This window comes from Pleurodeles waltl, chromosome 3_1 (assembly GCF_031143425.1).
Source record: "Pleurodeles waltl isolate 20211129_DDA chromosome 3_1, aPleWal1.hap1.20221129, whole genome shotgun sequence".
Taxonomy (NCBI): Eukaryota; Metazoa; Chordata; class Amphibia; order Caudata; family Salamandridae; genus Pleurodeles; species Pleurodeles waltl.
This window is the reverse complement of record NC_090440.1, coordinates 403424434-403446055: the sequence shown is the minus strand read 5'-3', so window position 1 is coordinate 403446055 and position 21622 is coordinate 403424434. Positions and strand designations below refer to the sequence as shown.

General features: G+C 47.9%; 2 long non-coding RNA genes across 2 annotated transcripts in view; one reads left to right on the top strand and one right to left on the bottom strand.

Annotated features, from left to right (window-relative positions):
• LOC138283205 (uncharacterized) overlaps nucleotides 1-6640 on the bottom strand; it is a 271858-nt gene extending 265218 nt beyond the window's left edge. Inside the window, exon 1 of the long non-coding RNA XR_011201126.1 lies at nucleotides 6601-6640. This is a non-coding gene — a long non-coding RNA (uncharacterized lncRNA). The remainder of the gene's footprint in view (nucleotides 1-6600) is intronic.
• Nucleotides 6641-8133: 1493 nt separating this feature from the next.
• LOC138283204 (uncharacterized) overlaps nucleotides 8134-21622 on the top strand; it is a 68905-nt gene continuing 55416 nt past the window's right edge. Inside the window, exons 1-2 of the long non-coding RNA XR_011201125.1 lie at nucleotides 8134-8326; nucleotides 9200-9311. This is a non-coding gene — a long non-coding RNA (uncharacterized lncRNA). The remainder of the gene's footprint in view (nucleotides 8327-9199; nucleotides 9312-21622) is intronic.

Sequence of the window (21622 nt, the reverse complement as noted above, 5' to 3'; positions counted from 1 at the left end):
AGGTTGTGTGTTACATGTGCAGGATTACTAGAAGTGCAAAGCACGTTGGTTAAGTCCTATATTGACATAACTGTAGAGCAGTGAAGGAAATTAATTCCTTCACTAAAACTCACAAAAGGAAGAAATATCCATAATCCTATGGGTGGGCAAGTCCCTTTGGGTCATATTCATCCCTTTTTAACCTTGAGATGGTAACCCTGCCACAGAAGTGACCACAGAGATGTACCACCCCTGAGCCCCATCACTGAAAACACTGCTTAAGAAATGATGATAGCTAATAAACCCACCATCCAAACTTCTTGTTTCAAGACACACTCTTTACCCCCTAAATGTTCACTTTGAAATACCCTGAAACATGCATCTCTAGTTTAGGAAATCGTGATGGATCTGGTCCCACTTCGCATTCACCATTCTGGTCAGTTTAACATTGAACTGCATGATGCTTCCTCCAATGCCTTGGAAGCAACAACTCAATATGTGACTATAGGGGAAACTACGTTTTCTTTAGACCCAAATATCAACTTGGAAAGTGATGTCACTAGGATATTGGAATTTTGTTCAGGGTGTAGTTATACATGTAACACTTGGTGCAAACTAACTCGAAGACAGCATTAACAGTAAGCTCTTTTACTCTAAGAAAAAAGTTCAAGCTATGAAACAATACAACAATTAAACTAAGTTAATCGTTCAGTGATGGTGTAAATATTAGTGAGCACTATTCACACAAGCCTGTAGCAATTAAGCTGCATTAAGGTAGTCTTAAGCCTCTTCGTAAAAACAAGAGTTACACATCACCAAGCTTTGGAGATGGCTTGAGTCACATATTTTTCAAGCCAAGCCTTCATATTCTATCTAAACCGATAACACCTTTTAATGGAAGGGGCGACCTATTTGTTAATGAAGAAGTGACTGAACTTTATTACAGGATGGTGATATTTGGGGGAGTTTCCATCAATAGACCTGTGCAAAGCTTAATAGAGAGTTGGCGTCTCTGTAAATGGAAAATAGTGGAGATGCTGTACACCCTAAAGCTGTGTCTTTCTTTCTGTATATGTATATTCAATTGAAAAATAAATATAAAACAGTACAGTTGCCAGCAATGAACACTCTTTTCATTAAGTCAACCAAGTAGGTGGCAAGAAGAATGGCTGTATGGATGACCAAGGAACATATGGTTACTAATCTAGTCATAGTGGCACCTTTCACACCTTTTGAACTTTTGAAGTTGCAACCAATAAATAGATTATTAAGCGTAAAATAGTATCGTAAACCTCTGCAAACACCCTAATACCTCCTGCATCTTCTTCACCCTTGCCACTGGAGACTGCTTCTTTGAAGACACAAATAACATGTTTATAACTCGCTCGTGAAGTATAACAGTCAAATTCCTATTTTAGGTTATTGGAAAATACATGACATCATTGTGGCCTCTTTCCTGTAGCATCTTAAAGATGCGGGACTTAAGCCATGAATAATGCCACACAGAAATATGGGAAAGCGCTCATATTGTAGGCTAAGTGAAGCTCAAAACAATAACTTGGGAGAATACAAAACCTGGACTAAAATTAACAAATGTAATGTTAAAAATCGCATTTAAGTTCTTGTAGAACATCTTTTTCTAAGCACTGATGCAATAACCCTGAAGAATATATTAGCACTATTAACTGAACTTACAGAAACACCTTCTTGGTGGTCACTGAGGAATACCACTCCTAAAAGCTGTACTGGCAGCTTCTAGCAGCTACTAGTAAAAGGCTGCACCATCACAAAGCTGATTTACATAGAAACTTCGAGGTTTCAACGCTGTTACATTTGGCCATTGTAAAACGGCAAATGACCCCTTTTAATATTTAAAGGTATTTTAAAAGTATAGTTACAGGTATAAGAAACAGCAGTATCAAGGGAAAGGTACTTGCACTGCAGGTTAGGGTCAGGGGCGTGACTCAGGCCCTGCAGCCTCTATGGTGCAGGAGTGGGTCCTATCCTTCAGGTTTTCCCAAGGTTGATGGTCTCTTTTCAACTTAAGCTGCGAGTATCTGTGAGATATGGGAGTCTCAGGGCCCCCTCGCCTCTTTCTGCAGGGCAGCTAGGGCATTATCTCAGCGCTTCGGAATGGCTGCCTGATGGAAGGACGCTCGAAGGGCAGACTGCATGATGTGGCTCAGGGCCGCGGTACTTCAATTCCTTAGTCTCACACAATTTTAGAGAATGGAAAGTCACTGGTGCAGTGACAGCGCCGCGGGTGAGAGATACTTGTGGCATCTCAGAAGGATGCTCAGTATCCACAAGAAAATCATCTACAATTTGATAGAAGATCACAGAGTGGAGGTAAACGTTTACAGACACGATAGTCCGTTATCCTTTCCTATCACTGGAATTATCAACAAAGATAATGGAGGATGCACCAGCCCTTTCCAGGAATGGAGTCAGATTCAGATGTATTTATTAATTGCATAGTTACTTAAAACCTTTGCAATAAAATGCAGTGACTTGAAACACAAAATACAATTTCTGTAATGGCTACTAAGTACCTCTTCAAATGAATAAGTCTTAGTTAAAGGCCCCATGCAAAAGGAAACAGACCCCATTTGTAAAACAAGCAATAAAAAGAGTTAAATAAACTGCCACAGATATTAAAAACCTTACAAATTCAACTGTACATTTGTGCTCCATAAGCAGTAAGTTAAAAATGGGCAACCAGCCGTAAGCAACCTGTCATGGGGGAGCTAGACACAATAAAGCTAACCCCACTGGTGCAGCCGGGGTTGTCTGTCACCTGTTTACAGTGGTAAGACAGCAATAGACCAAAAGGACTCCTAAGTTAAATTGCAAAGTGGATAGACAGAAAGGATGCACCCAGGAAGCCACCTGGGCATGAAAAGGGAAGGCAGGCCACTAAGGTTCGCACTTTCACAGTGACCAAAGCCAAGCAAACCTTCCCTCTCAATCACAGCAAACCCTTGCTTTTGATTAGTTTGCCGCTGTATCCGGCAGGGCCATCCTCATGAGAGATATTCTACTGTAGCTTAATTCATTGCTGGCAAACACATGGCAAGGTAACTGAGTGTATTGTGAGGCATCTTTTTCCCACCTTCACCAAGAATTTAACAAAACAGCAATTCAGCTGTGTGTCCCCTGGATCAAAGCAGGCCAGCACCACCTGCCTCCATGTGTGTATGCCTCTTTGATTAAAGGGGACTTCTAACAGCTGTCTCCTTTTGCCTAGCAGGGCTTCGCAAGAGCAGACCAGGTGTAGCAATTATCAACATAATTGGCAAGTGTCATGTAGGCCCTCCCATAGCTGGGGGGGATGCCATTTTGAGAGTAACAACCCCCACCGGTACCTTTAGAAACTGCTTCTTAACAAAGGATGGGTATCCAGTGTTAAAATATTTTTGTGGTGCAAGAATCTTGTCGTTGTTCAGTACCATCCATCCGGGGGCTCTGCACGTCAGTGAGGCCTTGTCTTTGGTAAGAAAGCAGATTTTTAATGATTTCCAAACTAGTTTCTTGAAGACCTGATGGCTAATAGGCACATCCCAAAGCCCTTGCTGGTGAGCGGTCCCAATCCTGCAGCTCCTTCCATAGGAGATAATTCAGTGTGTTGGGCTCTGCTTTCCTGTTCCAACATATTAGGTAGAATCCCGACATGGCCATGGTCTGGTTTAGTAGGCCGAACTCCAGCCGAATCAGCGGGGGAGGTAAGACACAGAAGTGACAAGATGCTTCTATATGAGCGCACCATAATGTTGTCCAAAACTCTAGTGTCTCTGCCCCTCAATAGTTTGCTCCTGTATGAAGTCGTCAGTATAAGTTTAGCTTGTACTACTCCAAGAAGGGGTGCCCGTGAAGGCTCTGCCAATTTCCTTTTGAGGTTTTTGAGTGTTACAGAAAAAGCCAAACCTTGTCTATTGATAGCTTCTTTCTGGGCAATGAAAGGGTCATATTTATCAATAATGACCCCTAGATATTTGTACTCTTCTGCATTTTGAATCTGGGTACCTCCCCGGAACCATGCCAGAGCTTTTTTTTGTTGTTGTTATACGTCATGGTCTTGGTTTTCCCAAGGTTGATGGTCAGGCCATTGGTCATAGAGTAACTCCTCATAGCGTTGAGCAGCTGCTGCAGCCCCACCTGAGTGTGGATGACCAAGATCACGTCATTGGCGTAGAGAAAGCTGAGATTGCCGTGCCCCCTCAATTCGCTGCGTGGGCAATGCAAGATTGCAACTGCTGTGTCAGGTCAGCCAAAAAGAGATCAAAAAGGGTCGGAGCCAGGATGCACCCCTGCTTCAAGCTGTAAGTTGTTTATATTTTCCTAGAGAGGTGCGTTCCAGCACGCAGCGTGACCTGCATCCATGCATCCTTATGGAGCAAGATCTGCACGTCTAGCAGGGCTTGTGGTATGTTCAAGCTTGCCAATTTGCTCCAAAGCTTCCCCCGGTCGACGTGGTCAAAGGCTGCTTTGTAATCAATGAAGCAAAAGTGAAAAGGCATTTTGGAGCCTTTTGCTACGTCCATTGGAAGAGAGATTGCCAAGATGTTTGTTGCAGTGCCTGACATGCTTGAGAAGCCTGTCTGATTAAATGGGATTATAGAATTACTGGAGGCCCATGGTGAAAGCTCTTCTAGCAAAGTCCTGGCAAAATATTTTGCCTCGTTGTCAATCAGGGCTACTCGACAATAGTTTGTTGGCTGGGGTTTATCGCTGCTCTAAAATATGGGCAATATTATCAAGCCCTTCCATGAGGTAGACAGTACATGCAAACTCCTGATCTGTGAAAAAAATGGTACCAGGGTTTTGGCTCAAAAAGTGGCATCCTGCTTAAAAACTGCTGGGGGAATGCCACTATGGCCTGGGGCACCCTCCGTACACCCACTAGCTATCTGCCGCTTGATTGTGTCTGCATCGGACATATTTAGCCCTGTATGATGGATTGAAATTGCGGCTTCCTGGGTGGCTTGCGAGGCACTCCCAGTCTCTGGACGGTTAAAGTGTTCTGTTAGGAACTTTGCCCAAGTGTCCTCCAAGATATGGGAGATAATACCTCCGCGTTGGGGGCAGAGTAGTTTAGTGATGGAAGCCCAGAATCTGGCAGTGTCAGTTTAAGTCCAGAGCAATTTGACTCAGAAATCGTCATCCTGTGCTCTTTTGATGGCCCAATTCTGTTTTTCTATCTGGGTTTTCTGTTGTCTTAAACTGCCTTTTTGAGCAGCTTAAGTTGTACTGCTTGTGCTGTGAATTTACTGCTAGAGTGGCCTGAGTGAACAGGTCTAGTCTTAACCAGAGTTGCTAACGCAGCCCGAAGTGTTTTTGTAAAACACGACCACATGGACACAGCATCACAGGACAGTGCCCTTGATCTTTGTAATATGTCAGCTGCAGCCATGACCAGATCTCTGATAGTAGCCAGGGAGGACTTAATTTGCTTGTAATTGATGGTATGAGTTGTGTCCAGTGACTCCCTTTTTTGACTTGAGGCAGATACACCAGATTAGATGGTGATCTCCTGCTGAAGATGGCCACTGTCAGTTCTGTCGCTAATTTGATATGTACATACATATTGAAATAGCGGGAGGATGACAAACGTATAGTCCATTGTTGAGCTGATTCTGGTAGAGTGATGTGTGGCAACCGGTGGATTTTCTCCTGTCAACTTGGCGATTAACACCCTAAAATAGAGGAGTTCACTGTCATCCACCAGTCAGGTTCCAGGTTTATTTTGGGCCCAAAATGTACTCCTACTTGCAAAGGGGTCTCCCAATGTGAGGATTGGGCAGTTGCGATGTTGCTCAAGGAGGAGTCCTGTAGATTCAGATTAAAATTCCCAGAGATGACAAAGTATGAAGTGCCCTCCTCCTTTGTGGTCCTCAGGAGTTCCTGCACCAGTTGCCTGGAAGCCATTGACTTGCTTTTTGGATGGACATAAGCAATGATGAGGACCACATCAAGTTCTGCATTGTTGACCGAGATGACAAACTTTATTGCGCTGAGCCCAGGAGATTTGACTTTCAAAGCTGTGGCAGAGGCTATGTGTGCTATAGAGATGTATCGTGCCAGGCCACCCAAGAGGTGACCTTATTTGGCCCCTTTCACAGCTGGGGCATGAAAGTTCATAAAGCTTGATCACACATAGTCTTGGAAATCGGGATCATTTAATTTTATAGTGAGGCCATTAATGTTCCAGGAGCACAAGAGCAGGGAGCAGCATTTGGCTCTGTCTGGTGGCCCCTGGACAAAGCTCTGTCATCTTCTCGTAGGTGAGCAAATGATTGTTCTTGAGGCCCACTTTGCACCCCCATTCAGAACCTCAGTTTCAATTCTTGCCAGTCCCTGCTGCTCAGAAAGGCTTTCCAGGAATGAAAGGATGTCAAGGAGTTGTTTCTAAACAGCAGCAGTAAAACAGTTCAGTTCTCATTGGTGCCTTCCGAGGAATTCTAAAAGTACGGTGCAGAGTAGAGTCAGCTATGCCTCTGCAGGTTTTAACAGTACCCTGAAGAACAGCGACGACTGCCGCAAATCTCAAGGGGACGGGTGAGGGAGAGGGGGGGTGTCGGGGATGGAGAGGGGAAATAAAAAATAATTAAATAAATAACTTACCTCTGTCGGTCGCTGTTGCCACCACCTGCCGCCTCGATCCTCTTTTGGTGTCCCAGCATTCACTGCTGGGACACCATCACAGGCTCCCCAGCAACCCTGACGCCGCTTACATGCTATACATAGCATGTAAGCGGCGTCAGGATTGGTCTGAGCGGCAGTCACTGTCACTCAGACACTAGCCTTTGGGTCTGTGCAGTTTCTCCAGAAAGGCTGTGTATGCAGCCGGGTCGGAGAAACCTAAGTGCACGTGTGTTTGGCGGGCCACAGACGGCCGACCAAACACACGTGCACTTATTGCACTCTCCTCCCCCACCCCCCACTTCCCGTGGCCCAGCCCCGCCCGTCCCTGCACTGCTGTGCCAGAAGCAGAAAAAAAAACATAGAAAACTATAGTTTAATTCTTCTGCTTCTGGCACAGCTAGTGGGGCCAAGCCCCATAGCGAAGGAGCCGCCCCTGCTGAAGTAGCTAAGGCCCCGGCTAGACGTGTGATCAACACCTGAATTAACATACCAGTCAACTTCACCCATATGTCCAGGAATTTCATTTAGTGACTAGTGCCAGCATAGCTGTTGCTTGTCATCTTCACCTTCACTTCCCTAAGTGGCACCAAAAAGTAGTAGGATTCAAGGATTCAAAACCACACTGATAGTGTAATTCCAGGTGGGGCCCAGTCTGAATATAGTTCACCGAGTCTAATAGCTTTACTCCCTCCTATAAGAGAAGAGTTTACATTTTGGACAATTAGAAATGAACAGCTGTTGAACGTTAAGCAGTTTATAGGGGGTGTCCAACGGAGGCTCAAGAAATGGATGACTAACCAAGTTGTTTTTATAAGGGCAATCATCATTTGTTTTGACACAAACACAAGTACTCAGCAATGCATGCTTATGTAAAAAAGCCGCATTGTAGCCAAGTTATGTAGTTTACTTTATGCAAGTAAAAGATGTCTACGTGCATTAGAATCTGAAACTCAGAAGTAGTGTATTAAAACGTGAATGTGCACGTAAGGATGCACAGCCATTTTCCAACAGTGAACCAGTCAGTAGAGGCCTAACGCCTACTACCATACCGAGCAAAGTACGCACACGTTCTACATGCTGAGCCTGTAGTAAGCTGGGGAAGCTCTGCTCACACGATAATGTTGTATCTAAAGAGAAAACATTACTTTCTTAAACGCAGGATTATATTGTACAATCCCCCATGGTATATGCAAATTAGAGCCCTGAAATTATTACCTGAACATGGGGACTCTGCAGCTTGCGCGAGTAACTAAGAGGTCCTAGCAACTGTGTACGTTTTGAGACAAGCTAACCCATAGTCCTATGTCAAAGGACACCGGATGATGGTTGCTGGCACTTCTAAATGTTACCAATGGATTTCGCAGTGACTGCAGTGGGGGGGTGGGATTATGTAACTTGAATAGTGAACGAACACTGCCACCTGACGGAGAAAATCCATAGTACAATATAGCAAAGAGGGGATAAAGTTGGACACCAGGAAGAGGAAGAGTCAGTTCAGGCGGAGAGGTCAGAGGAGCAGTGAGGAGTGATCAGTGATAGGTCACGGTGGAGGGATGAAGTACATAGAGAGCGGGGGAGCTAATGGAAGGAGATCGCACTGCACCGTCGCCTTGAAGGCTAAGTCACCCCGCGCCCTCTGCTGTTTTACCTATTGCCACTTTCGCCATATGGAGGATTTTTGGAACCACAGACAACTCATATTTCGGTGGGACCCTGTTTGGAATAACTTTGAATTTATTATGAATTTCAGATAATTGATCCTGCCCTGATGCCAAATAATATTAAAATATAAGTTAAACTTTCAGAAGTTTATCTTTTATACTTTTGTATTTTTTATCTTATAGTTTGCGTGGAGTTAACTAACTAGCCGGTTAACCCTCAGTCTAGAAATGACACAGTATTATAATAAAATGTAGTAAAAAGTTGTAACTTTAATAGCTAGATATGCATAATCAGAAACCCACATCGCTGACCGGCATGCGTGAAAACTATACCACCACTCTAAACATTTATAAGGGGGGGGGCTTTAAATGTGGGACCTTGGGCTATTGCCCACGCCTTAAAACGCCTCTGATTACCGCTGGCATCTTTGGGGGCTCGGACAGTATTTCGGCAGTCACGTGGTGCTTCCCTTGTGCACCAGTGTGACACTTCGGTTTTGGGGCACATGAGGCAATGTTCTCTTCATTGTGGGTGGAGGGCGGTTGGGTTCTGTGGTGGTGACAGTTTTTTTGGGGAAGTGGCCTACAGGGGCGTAGCTTGGGGGTCGGGTGGTTGGAGTGTTACAACCCTCTAATCAGTCTAATGCATTTTCTGATGAATAGTTGTGTATATGTGCTCTAGGGTATGTTGAGGTGTCTGTCGGATTTCACCTCGGATGTGTGCATGCATTCTCTGACAAAAACACACACACACACTCTCATGTCGGTTTTGAAAGCCCTACAAAAAATTTATTTTACAAAATATTGTGTTTCTCTCATTTAGTACTCCTATCAACATTCGATTCTCTCCCTTTCCACTGCAATTTAAGCGCTTCTCATGCACCCTGCTTATCTTAGAATATATTTTAACATTATAGGTCTGCGTGATTATCGGGAAATCGGAAGCTTTGACGCAAAAGCCCCCGCCGTCTTCATGACCAAGCTACGTCCTGGTGTCGTGTGAGCTAAGGGACGGGGTTTTCTTGAAAGGTAAATGTGTGCTTTATTCAGCATCTAAACGCTGATGGCTTGTTTTCACACAAGCGCATAGCGCCATCTAGTGGGAAAATAGACAACGATCCATCTCATAACGAAGGAATTTCTAGATTGTTCATTGAGACTCAGGGGCGGCCGACACAATTGAAAAATTGAAAAGTAGTGGAGTGTGTGTGTGTTGGGGGGAGGGAGGGGGAGGACGTGTGAGGAAGGAGCGCACGGAGGTGTTTGGGAGGGGGGGTTTCATCGTTTAAAAAAAAAAAATACTTACCTGGTGCTGCCAGCTGCCTCGTGCTTTTCTGCTTCCTAATCCTAGCAGTCCATAGGACAGCTTCAGAGACTCACTGTGCAATCCCTGTGCTGCTCTCATGCTATTACCAAGCATGACAGCAGAGCAGGGATTGGCCTGAGCGGGCTGGTTTAGCGGTCGCCTAGGCACATGGAGTATGTGCTGTTTCTCCAACCTCCCCTTTCCGCTCCAAAGCCACCAACCTCATCTGCGGCGTCCCCCAAGGATCCTCCCTCAGCCCCACGTTGTTCAACGTCTACATGGCCCCCCTCGCTCAACTGGCCCGCCAACATCATCTCAGCATCATCTCCTACGCCGACGATACCCAGCTCGTCCTCTCCCTGACCAAAGACCCGCTCACCGCCAAAACAAACCTCCACGAGGGACTAAAATCTATCGCCGATTGGATGAACAACAGTCGCCTGAAACTCAACTCCGACAAGACGGAAGTCCTCATCCTCGGACGCACTCCCTCGGCCTGGAACGACTCATGGTGGCCCTCCGTCCTCGGACCCCCACCCACCCCTGCCAGCCACGCAAGAAACCTCGGCTTCATCCTGGACTCCGCCCTCACCATGTCCAAACAGGTCAGCGCCGTCTCCTCCTCCTGTTTCAACACCCTCCGAATGCTCCGCAGAATTTTCAAGTGGATTCCAACAGAAACCAGAAAGACGGTGACCCAGGCCCTCGTCAGCAGCAGACTTGACTACGGCAACGCACTCTACACAGGCATCCCAACCAAAGACATCAAACGCCTCCAACGTATCCAAAATGCCTCCGCCCGACTGATCCTCAACATACCCCGCCGAAGTCACATCTCCCCTCACCTAAAGGAACTCCACTGGCTCCCGGTAGACAAGAGGATCACCTTCAAACTCCTGACCCACGCTCACAAGGCACTTCACAACACCGGACCCTCCTACCTCAACACCAGACTTCACTTCTACACCCCAACACGTCAACTCCGATCCGCCAACCTCGCCCTCGCCATCGTACCCCGAATCCAGCGCAAGACATCCGGCGGCAGATCCTTCTCCTTCCTCGCCGCCAAGACCTGGAACTCTCTCCCCACATCCCTTCGCCAGACCCAGGACCTCCTCGCATTCAGAAGGCTCCTCAAGACCTGGCTCTTCGACCGATAAACCAGCAGCGCTCCCCTCCCCCCCCCCCCCCCTCAGCGCCTCGAAACCCTGACGGGTACATAGCGCGCTTTATAAATACTATGATTGATTGATTGATTGAACCGGCTGTCAAAAACAGGTGGGTTGGAGAAACCTAAGTGCCCATGTCTGTTTTCCTGGCCTAAAACGGCTGTCCAAACTGACATGCACACCTAAGCGCACTCCACTCCTCCTCCACCAACTAATGGCCTAGCCCCGCCCCTCCTTGCACACGCTGGCTCATCCAGCAGCTGAAAAATAAAACAATAATAAAATATTGTTTTATTTTTCAGCTTCTGGCTCTGAGCCAGTGGGGCGACGCTCCTCTGCCACTGCGGAGGAGCCACGTCTATATTCAGTGCTTTCCCAAGGCAACCTGACAGGCTGCAAGCACTTTCTGGATCGCATGGGCAATTGTAGTGACATATATAAGAAAGTAAACTGTTTCTGGGGTGCTTTGTAACTCTTCAAGTCACTCATCTTTGTCGTGCTGTACACAGTTTGCATTTCATTCACTTGTTTGTTTGTTGTTCACTCTCGTGTTTGATCTTGTTTTCTTTTTTTCTACTCGATTATCGTTTGTCTCTATCTTCTTTTCACGCCACTTGGCGGCATTATGAGTGTGCCTGTGTGACTATATTTCTATGACATCATGCAGCTGTATTTTTTACTGTATATTCACCATTCATGTTGCCATATTTATACAACGTACATGGATTCTCCTTGACGCACTTGGGGACTCATCAGATCATAAAAATATTTGTTTAGGTGTTCTATATAATGTGAACCTTGCTTAATCAGTAAATATTCTATTGCAGCAAGACAGCAGCAGGTCACTTTGGGTACGACTGTTGCAGTATTACCCAATCATGTCTTGACAATCTATCATCAATACCTGACTGGCACATTTTTAAGGCAATCAGACAATGGCTTTTACTGATAATATACATAGAGGTAGTTGCCTGTGCATTCTTCCACCATATTATATGAATCAATGCCCCTAGTTTCTTGCTGATACTAAGCTATGGTGATGGATTTAACATCACACAACACTCTTGGACAATTGATTGAGACAAGTGATTATTGGTAAAAACAAATAAGTGCTGGGGCCAAAACGTTTTGTTCAGAAGCGTATTGCTGGTGCTAGTGAATGCGGAGGGCTACATAGTCTTCATTGCACTTGCTTCCCCTTTCATCTAGCACCAGGCAGAACCTGCCTTTTATCTCACCTTTATGTTTTTTTTTAACCTGCTTTCTTTTAAATCTTTGTTTGCCTTTCTCTTTCTCATCTTCTTTCCCACTTTTGTGTTTTCTCTCTATATTGCTCTAGGTCAAAGTCTGATGGGAACACATAAGTGCTGGTCCCCAAAAATAAGCATCAGTGGGCTCCACCAGCACCTACCAGCTTAAACTAAGCACTGAACAAATCATTTTTCGTGTATATAGATGCCTCACTGGAATCGTGACTCCACAAGAAAACACAATGAACAAGTGCACTTATGAAAACCCCCCGAATTTGAACATTTCCAGTTCTACCCATCACACACAAAGTTGAAGTTACTACAAAGTTGCCCAGCTCTAAAAGTTTCTGTTTAAGGCATATAGTAGCAAATGTGAAATGCTGTAGCTTCAAACCCACCTCTCTGTTCTCATTCCCAGCCAAAACGATGGAGAAGGCCATCAACAAACAACTCATCAACCACCTCGAACAATATGATCTACAGGACCACACCCAATCAGGTTTCCAGAGCAACAACAGCACAGAAATAGCACTTATTGCGACCATAGACAACATTCACACAATAAGGGACCATGGGGAAAAAGCAATCCTTATCTTACTCAGCCTCTCCACAGCCTTCAATTCAGTCTCCCACCAAAACTCATCAGAAGACTGCACAACAGAGACATCCAAGGACCAACCCTCAACTGGATAAGCTTCTTCCTCACTGGAAGAGCACAGCAATTCAGACTATCATCCTACACATTGAAACCCAAGAATCTGATCTGCAGAATCCTCCAGGGCTCATTACTCAGTCCAACCCAGTTCAACATCTACATGACACTGCTTGCTAACATCATGACGTCACAAGGCATCTCCATCATACCCTACGCCAATAACACTCAAATCATCCTTTCTCAGAGCGACAGTCCACCACCACCAGAACCAACTTCTTCAACTGCATGATCAATGTACCTGGTGGCCTTTAGAGCTCTGACTCACACACACACACACACACACACACACACCACCCCATCCCCCACCACCCAGACGACCATGACAGAAACCTGGAAATAATCCTGGATGATAACTTCAACATGACAGAACAGGTCAACTTGGTCAGCTCCTCCTGCTTCCACATTCTCTGCATGCTCCATAAGAGTTCCAAATGGCTACCCCAGAATATCAGGCGTACTATCATGCAAGCCCCCATCACAAGCAGATTGAACTATAGTAACACACTATACACCCGAATCTCCAAATATCCGCAGCTGCAAAACTCATCCGTGACCTCCACTATGCACCCGCATCACACGACACATCTCAGAGAGCTCAACTGGTTCCCCATACAAAAACCCTGCCAATTCAGACTCATCACACATGCATACAAGGCACTGTACAACATTGGTCCAACATACCTCAACAACTGCCTTCACTTCCACTAACCAACCACATACCTACACAGTCTCTCTCTTGCTCACACATTCACCCCTCACACCCGCAAAAGCAGAGCAGGAGGTTTAGCATTCTCTTACATCACACCCAAGACCTAGAATGACCTTCCTCAACACATCAGGGCCTCCTCCTCAATTCTTGAATTCCGTAAGAAGATGAAGATTTGGCTCTTTGACTAACTCACTGGGGCTAACACCTTCAGTTTTATGTCTACAAGCTTGCTCCAGCACCTGGATACCCCTGTGGATGATTGATAGCACTAGGAAATCCACATAACATTCTAGTGAAATGCTTTGATTACTTACCAGTAATCTATTTACTACAATTCATTCATTTTCAACCCAGTTCTTGCATGATGTGTTGGGATATCCCTGACAGGTATTTCTTAGCTCAACTATTCCAAAATTCTCAGTCTCCAGGATGGGAAGTTCCACCTCCAGCCAGTTTTCCCAGAATCAAGAGCCCAGCTCACTCCTCCTCCTACAAAGACTAAAGTTTTAAATCCACACATAAGAATTATTGAATTGAAGAAGAGATTATCAATAACTAAACATGGCATGGCATTACCTCCAGGAGATCATCCTCAACCCAGTCTGTTCCAATATGAAGATGCACCCAAGCCAACTCCATAACTTTCACCACATATCAGGACACGTACACAAAGAATAACATCAATTAAGGAATACACAAGTGAACTTGTAAGAAAGCTGAACAGATTAAATCACACAGGTTATAAAAAGTTGATTGCCTACAACCCTCACCCACTCTAGCCAGTGGTAAGAGAAGTGAGAGTGGAGGAGCCCGGGAAGGATGAACAGGAAAACAGCAGAGAAGGACCCAGCACCCCAGCTCTAGAGGTCCTCAAACCTTTGGTAGATTGATTCATTGTAGTCACACAACTGGACTGTGGAGCAAAACCCAGGGTTAGATGAGACGTTGATGTTAATCTACACCAGGCAGAAAAGGCAAGTTGAACCCTAGATGAGCTAGACCTAAAATAACAAACCAAATTAGACCCTGGTGACAGCCACAGTCATAACATGCCAGCAGAACCTGAAGTTGACACCACCATCATAATCACTGGAAGGAAAAGCCCCTAGCCACAAAGGGACCAGAAGGTCACCTCTAGGACAACCCCAGATATGAAGCGGAGGAGCCCCCAGAGAGTCAGCACCAAAGCTGGCGGGTGAATGGAGCCAAAACAGGAGGAGGAGAAGCTCAGAAAGAGACAAGCAAGGAAGGACTTTAGAGCAATCAAACTGTTCCATACCCACAAAAAAGGCAAAAAGGAAGACCCACAGGTGAGGAGAAAAAGCTTAGCCCAACTGGAAATATACCAGAAGAGCCTTAGGACCAATGCAAAGATGCAGTCCCAAAAAAAGACGTAATTTGTAGCATATCAGGCACTGTACAAAGCCAAGTAATTGTGAACAAGAAAAGAGACGCAAGATGGCCTTGTTCAAAGATGTAATCATGGTGAAAAGCAATGGAAGCATACAGGACAGGGGGAACCCTGAGCACCACTCAATAGGCAATAGACAGGGGACACAGAAAAGGGGGGTACCAATGTATTGGGAGCTGGGGCAAACCTACTACCCTCAACAGCCTCCATAGGATTCACAACAGGACACTAGGGAGCTGAGGAAAGGAGTGCACTGAGAAGATATTCTGTGAAAAGGCATCCACATCTAATTCAGCCTCCTCTTGGAAGGGAGAGCAGAACAAAGAGGGGAAGATGACTGGACAGAGGATAAAGAGAGCCCCAAAATGACTCAGGACAGAGAAAAACACTGAGCCAGAGAGCGATCCAGACAAGAGAACCTGCTTGACTAATATCCACTGAATATTAAAAAATACAGGACAACCTTCAAAGGCACCAGAACAGGTCACTCCAACTGTATCCCAAAGGAGATTCCACGACCATGGCAATGACGCCCCCCTACTGCATGAATCAGGACAGACCAGTTATGGTAAAAATGTCAAGGGAACAATCACAGGTAGAACTGCTGACAAGTGGGATTGTGGCCAGTAGATAGCAGCAAGAAGGCAAATACCCCCATTACCTGGGATTAGGAGACACAAGAGCAGTCCCCAAAAGGAAAAACAGCAGATCATCTGTGAGGAGGACGAAAGTAATAACGGGCTTCACCCTGGCAACCCCCTTCTCTTTCTGTACCCTGAGATGCACCTGTTTTTATTTTGCAGACTACCTGGGACCCCTCTCCATTTAAAGCCTCTACAGGGATACAGGAGGTAGAGGGGTGTAGAATCGTGAGTGACGCTGATCAGCACCCTGATGAATGGTGGCCTGAAATAGGAGGCCGGACTAACCCAGAAGCTAGGAGTGCCGATGAGCGCGGGAGAGAGCACCAGAGGAAGACGCCAGGGTAAATAGACCCAGAACAACGCCAACTGGGGCAGGACGACTGAAGAAGCTGCAGCCTTCCATCTGAGATTTCGAGGGACCCGAATGAGAGTCGACAAAGCCACAATTTTCTTGTATCGCCCTGCCATGCTCCCAGAGGAGCATGGCTATCCAAGGTACATGGGTGTCTGCTGGGATGATTTGGTGGGAGGGAAACGGGTAGCTGCAGGGATGGGAATGTTCTGGCCGGAGAGGGGTCACCCATCTAAGCGATGGGTTCACCGTCTTATGTAGAAGATGGGAATAAGAGTTGCATGCCACATTTGTAAGAAATAGAAGAAAGAAGTGAAAGCACGACAAAACGGTGGCAAGGGATATTATCACCAATTTTCCCTCAGCCGGAGGCTCTGTGCCCTGTCCTGACTTGCCCTTCGCCTTGTGTCCCTTCCCCACCTGTGATGTTGCTGCTGGTCCCTTGGAACTGTCCCCTTTTGGCTTGGAGGAGCCCTTGCTGGATGGTTGGTGCGGCTTCTTCACCTTGGCAGGTGGGGGAAAGGGCTGATCCTTGGCCTCGCTAGGTGGCACACTGGCAGCCCTGATGGGTGCCGCCCGCGATGTGACAGGACTTGCTGAGACCACAGTGCTGGAGCATTTGGTGGCTGAGGTGCTGAGCTGGGACCTGGACATCCTGGCCCTAGGGGAAGGACGGGGGGAGGTGTAGGGAAGAGGTCAATGTTAGCCAGGAAGAGTTGCTTAGACACACTGGGACAGGAAGATGGAGGGGGTTTGGGAGTGGAGGAAGAGGTAGTGGTTGTAGGCAGTGTACGTCTGCTGAATTTGGGTGAAGTTTCATGGGCCGGAGGCAGTTGTGAGGTGGATGGCTGTTGGGTGGGTGTGTGCCTGCGTTTGTTTACTTTGGGAGGAGGACTCACAGACACACTGGGAGAGGACACAGGGGATGTGTGAATGGTAGTGGGGGTGGTGATTGCACGTGAGTGGTGTGTGGTGATGGGCGTGCTGGTGATGGAGGTAGTGGATGAAGATGTAGTGCATGCAGGTGTGAGTGGAGACGAGACAGGGAAGGAGGAGGAAGACGTGGAGGAGGGTGACACAGTGGAGGCAGTGGATGTTGGTGTGTCTGCATGGGGATGGTGCTTGTGTGAGTGCCTGTGGGATGTGTTGTGCTTATGTTTGCCATGTCCACTCTTGTGTGTTGATGAGTGTACATGCTGGTCTGATGGTGTGCTTGGGATAGGCTGAGGTTCAGGGGATTGGGTCTGGGTAGAGGAAATTGGAGAGGGAGGCTGGACACAGGGACAATGGCTGCCATCAGTGCTGAGGCCAGAGCCTGAAATGCTCTCTGTTGGGCCGCCACAACAGAATGAATGCCCTCCAGGTATGCATGTGTTTGCTGCAAATGCCTCTCAGCACCCTGGATGGCATTCAAAATGGTTGATTGCCCACTGTGAGGGATCTCAGGAGGTCAATAGCCTCCTCACTGAGGGCAGCAGGGCTGACTGGGGCAGGGCCTGAGGTGCCTGGGGCGAAGGAGATGCCCACCCTTCTGGGTGAGCGTGCACGGGAAACTAAATGAGGGGCTGCTGAGAGGACGGTGCTGGTAGGGGGGGTAGTGGCTGTACCTGTTGTTGCAGTGGGCACAGAGGTGTCTGCCACCGCAAGGGAGCTCCCATCAGAGGAGGAGTCGCTTTCGATGGTGTCTGCTCCTGTCCCCGTCGTGGAGCTCCTCTCGCCCTCCATCCCACTGGTGCCTTCTGACTCAGTAAATTCACCCTCCAGGCCATGTGGTTTGCAGCTCCCTCCTGCGCCGGATCCAATGCTCCTCTGCCAGATGATGCTAATGCACACAAGGACAGGGTGACAAAACAAAAAGGGGGGGAAGACAGAGGAGACACATGGTCAATGCCTGCAACACCACAACCGTTGGCGGACACAACACACAGGGAGCAGCCGTATTCACTAAGCCATGCACTAACAGTGAAGGGGAAAAGCACATGCCCATGTGAGTGTACTCACCCCCTTATGGCTGCTGTGATGCCCTCAAGCCCATCCAACTCAGCATATGACACCACCAGGATCCGGTACATCAGGGTGGTCATGGGGCGACGGGTACCCCTTCCACGTTGGGAGGCCATCCCCAGCTGGGCCTCCGCCGTCTTCTTGCTCCAGCGGCACCAATATACCCTTCTTCTAGTGGGCGCTGGCCTAAAGGAATAGTGAAGTAAAAATGGATGTTACTCCCCCATACAGTTCTTTTCACACATTGGCGACAAACCTCCTCCCGTCTCTTCCATTCACGACACTCCATACAATCAGGTCCCATCCACCATGCAAACGGTTCACTCACGGTTGTCTGGGGGACCATAGAGTAGCATGTACTGGGGGAGGACCCCATCCACCAGTTTCTCCAACTCCTCCGCAGTGAAGGCAGGGGCCCTTTCCCTAGACACTGTAGCCATTGTCACTTCCAGACGCAGGTCACAGGACACTTGCAGTGTAGGTCCTCTCCTGTTGAAGGTTAGGTATCAAGTGAGGGAACAGATAGAAAATGGCGGTCACGTCCGCCGAGGTGCATACCGTCACCGCCGGCGTACATCGTAATTGGGTCCTGGAACCCATAGGGCCCAATGATAACCAATGCAGAATTGCGCAGCAGTCTTCGACCACCTACCACGACGCTGTACAACGCCAGCGCAGTTACCTCATTTCCCCTTGTCCCTCCTTACAGGTCAGGCAGCTGCCATTTCAGGAGGCCACATGGCACAGCAAACTAATTGCGTCACAGCTATTTTGGCCAGGAATACGTACAGACAAAGGCACACAAAGATTATTTCACGATTGTGCTAAACAGCCTTGTGAAACCTATGTGGTGTATGACCCTCTGCTCATCCTTCTCCTCCATAGGGCACGTCCACTGGGGCTGGTGATGAGATGGTGGCATCCTCCGGTGTACAGACCCCTGGTGGACCTGTCGACAATGGAAGACAGACACATCATTGTCACTTACAGACTTGATCGTGCCACAATCCAGGAACTGTGTGCCCAGTTGGATGTCAGCTATCTGCCATCCCACAGGAATCCCCCCTCTAGTGCAGGTCCTGTCAGTGCTCCATTTCCTGCCAAGTGGGTCTTTTCAAACAACAGTGGCCATGGCATCAGGGATGTCACACCCAATGTTCTCTAACATGTTGTCCAGAGTGTTATCTGCCCTGCTGAAACACATGCACAGCTACATCGTTTTCCCTCAGGATCTGCCCACAGTGAAAGGTGACTTTTATGCCCTGGGACATATCCCCAACATCATTGGTGCCATTGATGGTACACATGTGGCAATTGCCCCCCCCGCAGGAATGAACAGGTGTACAGAAACCAGAAAAGCTACCATTCAATGAATGTGCAGATGGTGTGTTTGGCAGACCAGTACATCTCTCATGTGAATGGCAAGTATCCTGGCTCAGTGCATGACGCTTACATTGTGAGGAATAGCAGCATCCCTTATGTGACGGGGCAACTCCAGAGGCACTGTGTGTGGCTAATAGGTGAGCCCAAGGTCCCCACACAGTTTAAATAGGTGTCCCTCGATATTTGCAGGTTACTCTGGTTACCCCAACCTGTCATGGCTACTGACCCCAGTGAGGAATCCCAGGACAAGGGCAGAGGAACGCTACAATGAGGCACATGGGCGAACTAGGAGGATAATAGAGTGCACCTTCAGCCTCCTGAAGGCCAGATTCCAGAGCCTCCATCTGACAGGTGTCTCCCTATACTACTCATCGAAGAAGGTGTGACAGATAATCGTGGCATGCTGTATGTTGCACAACCTGGCTTTGCGACGCCAGGTGCCTTTTCTGCAGGAGGATGGGCCTGATTCTGGTCTTGTGGCAGCCGTGGAGCCTGTTGACAGTAAAGAAGAGGAGGCAGAAGAAGACGATATAGACAACCAAAACAACATCATCATGCAATACTTCCAGTGAGACACAGGTAAGAGGATGGCACTGCTTCACACATCTCATACTACTGTAGGACATAGCATAAATCTGCCTTTTTACCTCTATGTATGGCCCCTGACATGTCACTTTGCCTTTCCATTTCACAGATCTGGGTCCCACTTTGTGCCCTCTGCTATGTTTACTGCTGACCAACAACTGTGTAACATTGGTATGTGAACATGAACTTTGATGTTGCTATATTTCAGAGAGGTTGCAATTACACTTTTGTGAAAGTACAGACTGACTCCAGATTGATTTGTGATTCAATGGTGTTTATTTCTGTGCTAATAAGTGGAGGGGGATGTGCAATGGGCTGGGGTGATGGTGGAGGAATGTCCATGGTAGAGTTCAGTTTCTTGGTCTCACAGGTGCATTGTCCATGGGGACATAGGAAGTGGAGCTAAGGCAGTTTAAGGTGGACAGGGTGACAAAGTGGGACAGAAGGGTGACAATCAGGAGGGTCTTATTTCCTGGCGGGGACCGTTTGCGGGGTGGTTCTCCTTCTGCAGGGGGTGCTGGTGGCCTGTTGTTCCGGTGGCAGTGCCTACTGTCCACTAGCGCCAGCGGAGGTGGAGGGCTGTACATCATCCAGGCTAGTGTCAGGGGCTTGTTTGTGTCCCACTGTGTCCCTCATGGTGTTGGCCAGGTCTGCCAGCACCCCTGCAATGGTGACCAGGGTGGTGTAAATGGACTTCAAGTCCTCCCTGATCCCAAGGTAGTGTTCCTCCTGCAGCCACCGGGTCTCCTGAAACTTGGCCAGTACCGTGCCCATGGTCTCCTAGGAATGGTGGCATGCTCCCATGATGTTGGAGAGTGCCTCGTGGAGAGTGGGTTCCCTGGGCCTGTCCTCCCCCTGTTGCACAGCAGTCCTCCCAGCTTCCCTGTTGTCCTGTGCCTCTGTCCCCCTGAACCGTGTGCCCACTGCCACTGACCCCAGGTCCCTGATTGTCCTGGGTTGGTGGGTTTGCCTGGGGTCCCTGTAGTGGTGGACACACTGCTGATTGACGTGTCCTGGGGACAGTGGCATGGGCCCGCTTGGTGGGTGCTGTGGTGGTGTTTCCTGAGGGGGAGGGTCTGTGGTGGCTTGTGACTGTGGCAGGGGAACCGACTATCCAGAGGTCCCTGATGGGCTTGGCTGGTCATCTTGATCCAAGGTGCAGAGCTGCTGTCATCACTGTGGGCCTCTTCTGTGGGGGGCCTGGATATGTCTGGCACCTCCTGTCCGGTGACGTTGGGTATGGGTCCAGTGGGGGTGTAAATGCAGAGTTTTAGTATCTGTGTGTGCCATCTTGTGCATTGGGAGAGTTACCCTCTACTCCTGTGCTTGCATTATTGTGTTTGCCCTTGTGTGATTAGTGTTTTGGGGTCTGTGTGGGTATCTGTACTGGACATGCTTTGCCAATGGGTGTCCATGCTTTGATGTTGCATGCAGGGCTTGGTATTGGGATGTGTGGGTTGTGATAGTGGGGCATATGTGAGGTGTTGGAGTGATGGGGGTGAGGGGGTGGGTGGGGTTATGTGATGGCATGCAGGTAGGGTCTGGGGGATATAGTAGTAAAGATTGGACTTACCAGAGTCCAGTCCATCTGCTACTCCTGCGAGGCCCTCAGGATGCAGTATTGCCAAGACTTGCTCCTACCATTTTGTTAGTTGTGGGGGAGGAGGTGGGGGTCCACCGCCAGTCCTCTGTACAGCAGTCTGGTGTCTGGATACCACTGAACGCACCTTTCCCCGTAGGTCGTTCGACCTCTTCCTGATGTCATCCTGTGTTCTTGGATGCTGTCCCACTGCGTTGACCCTGTCGACGATT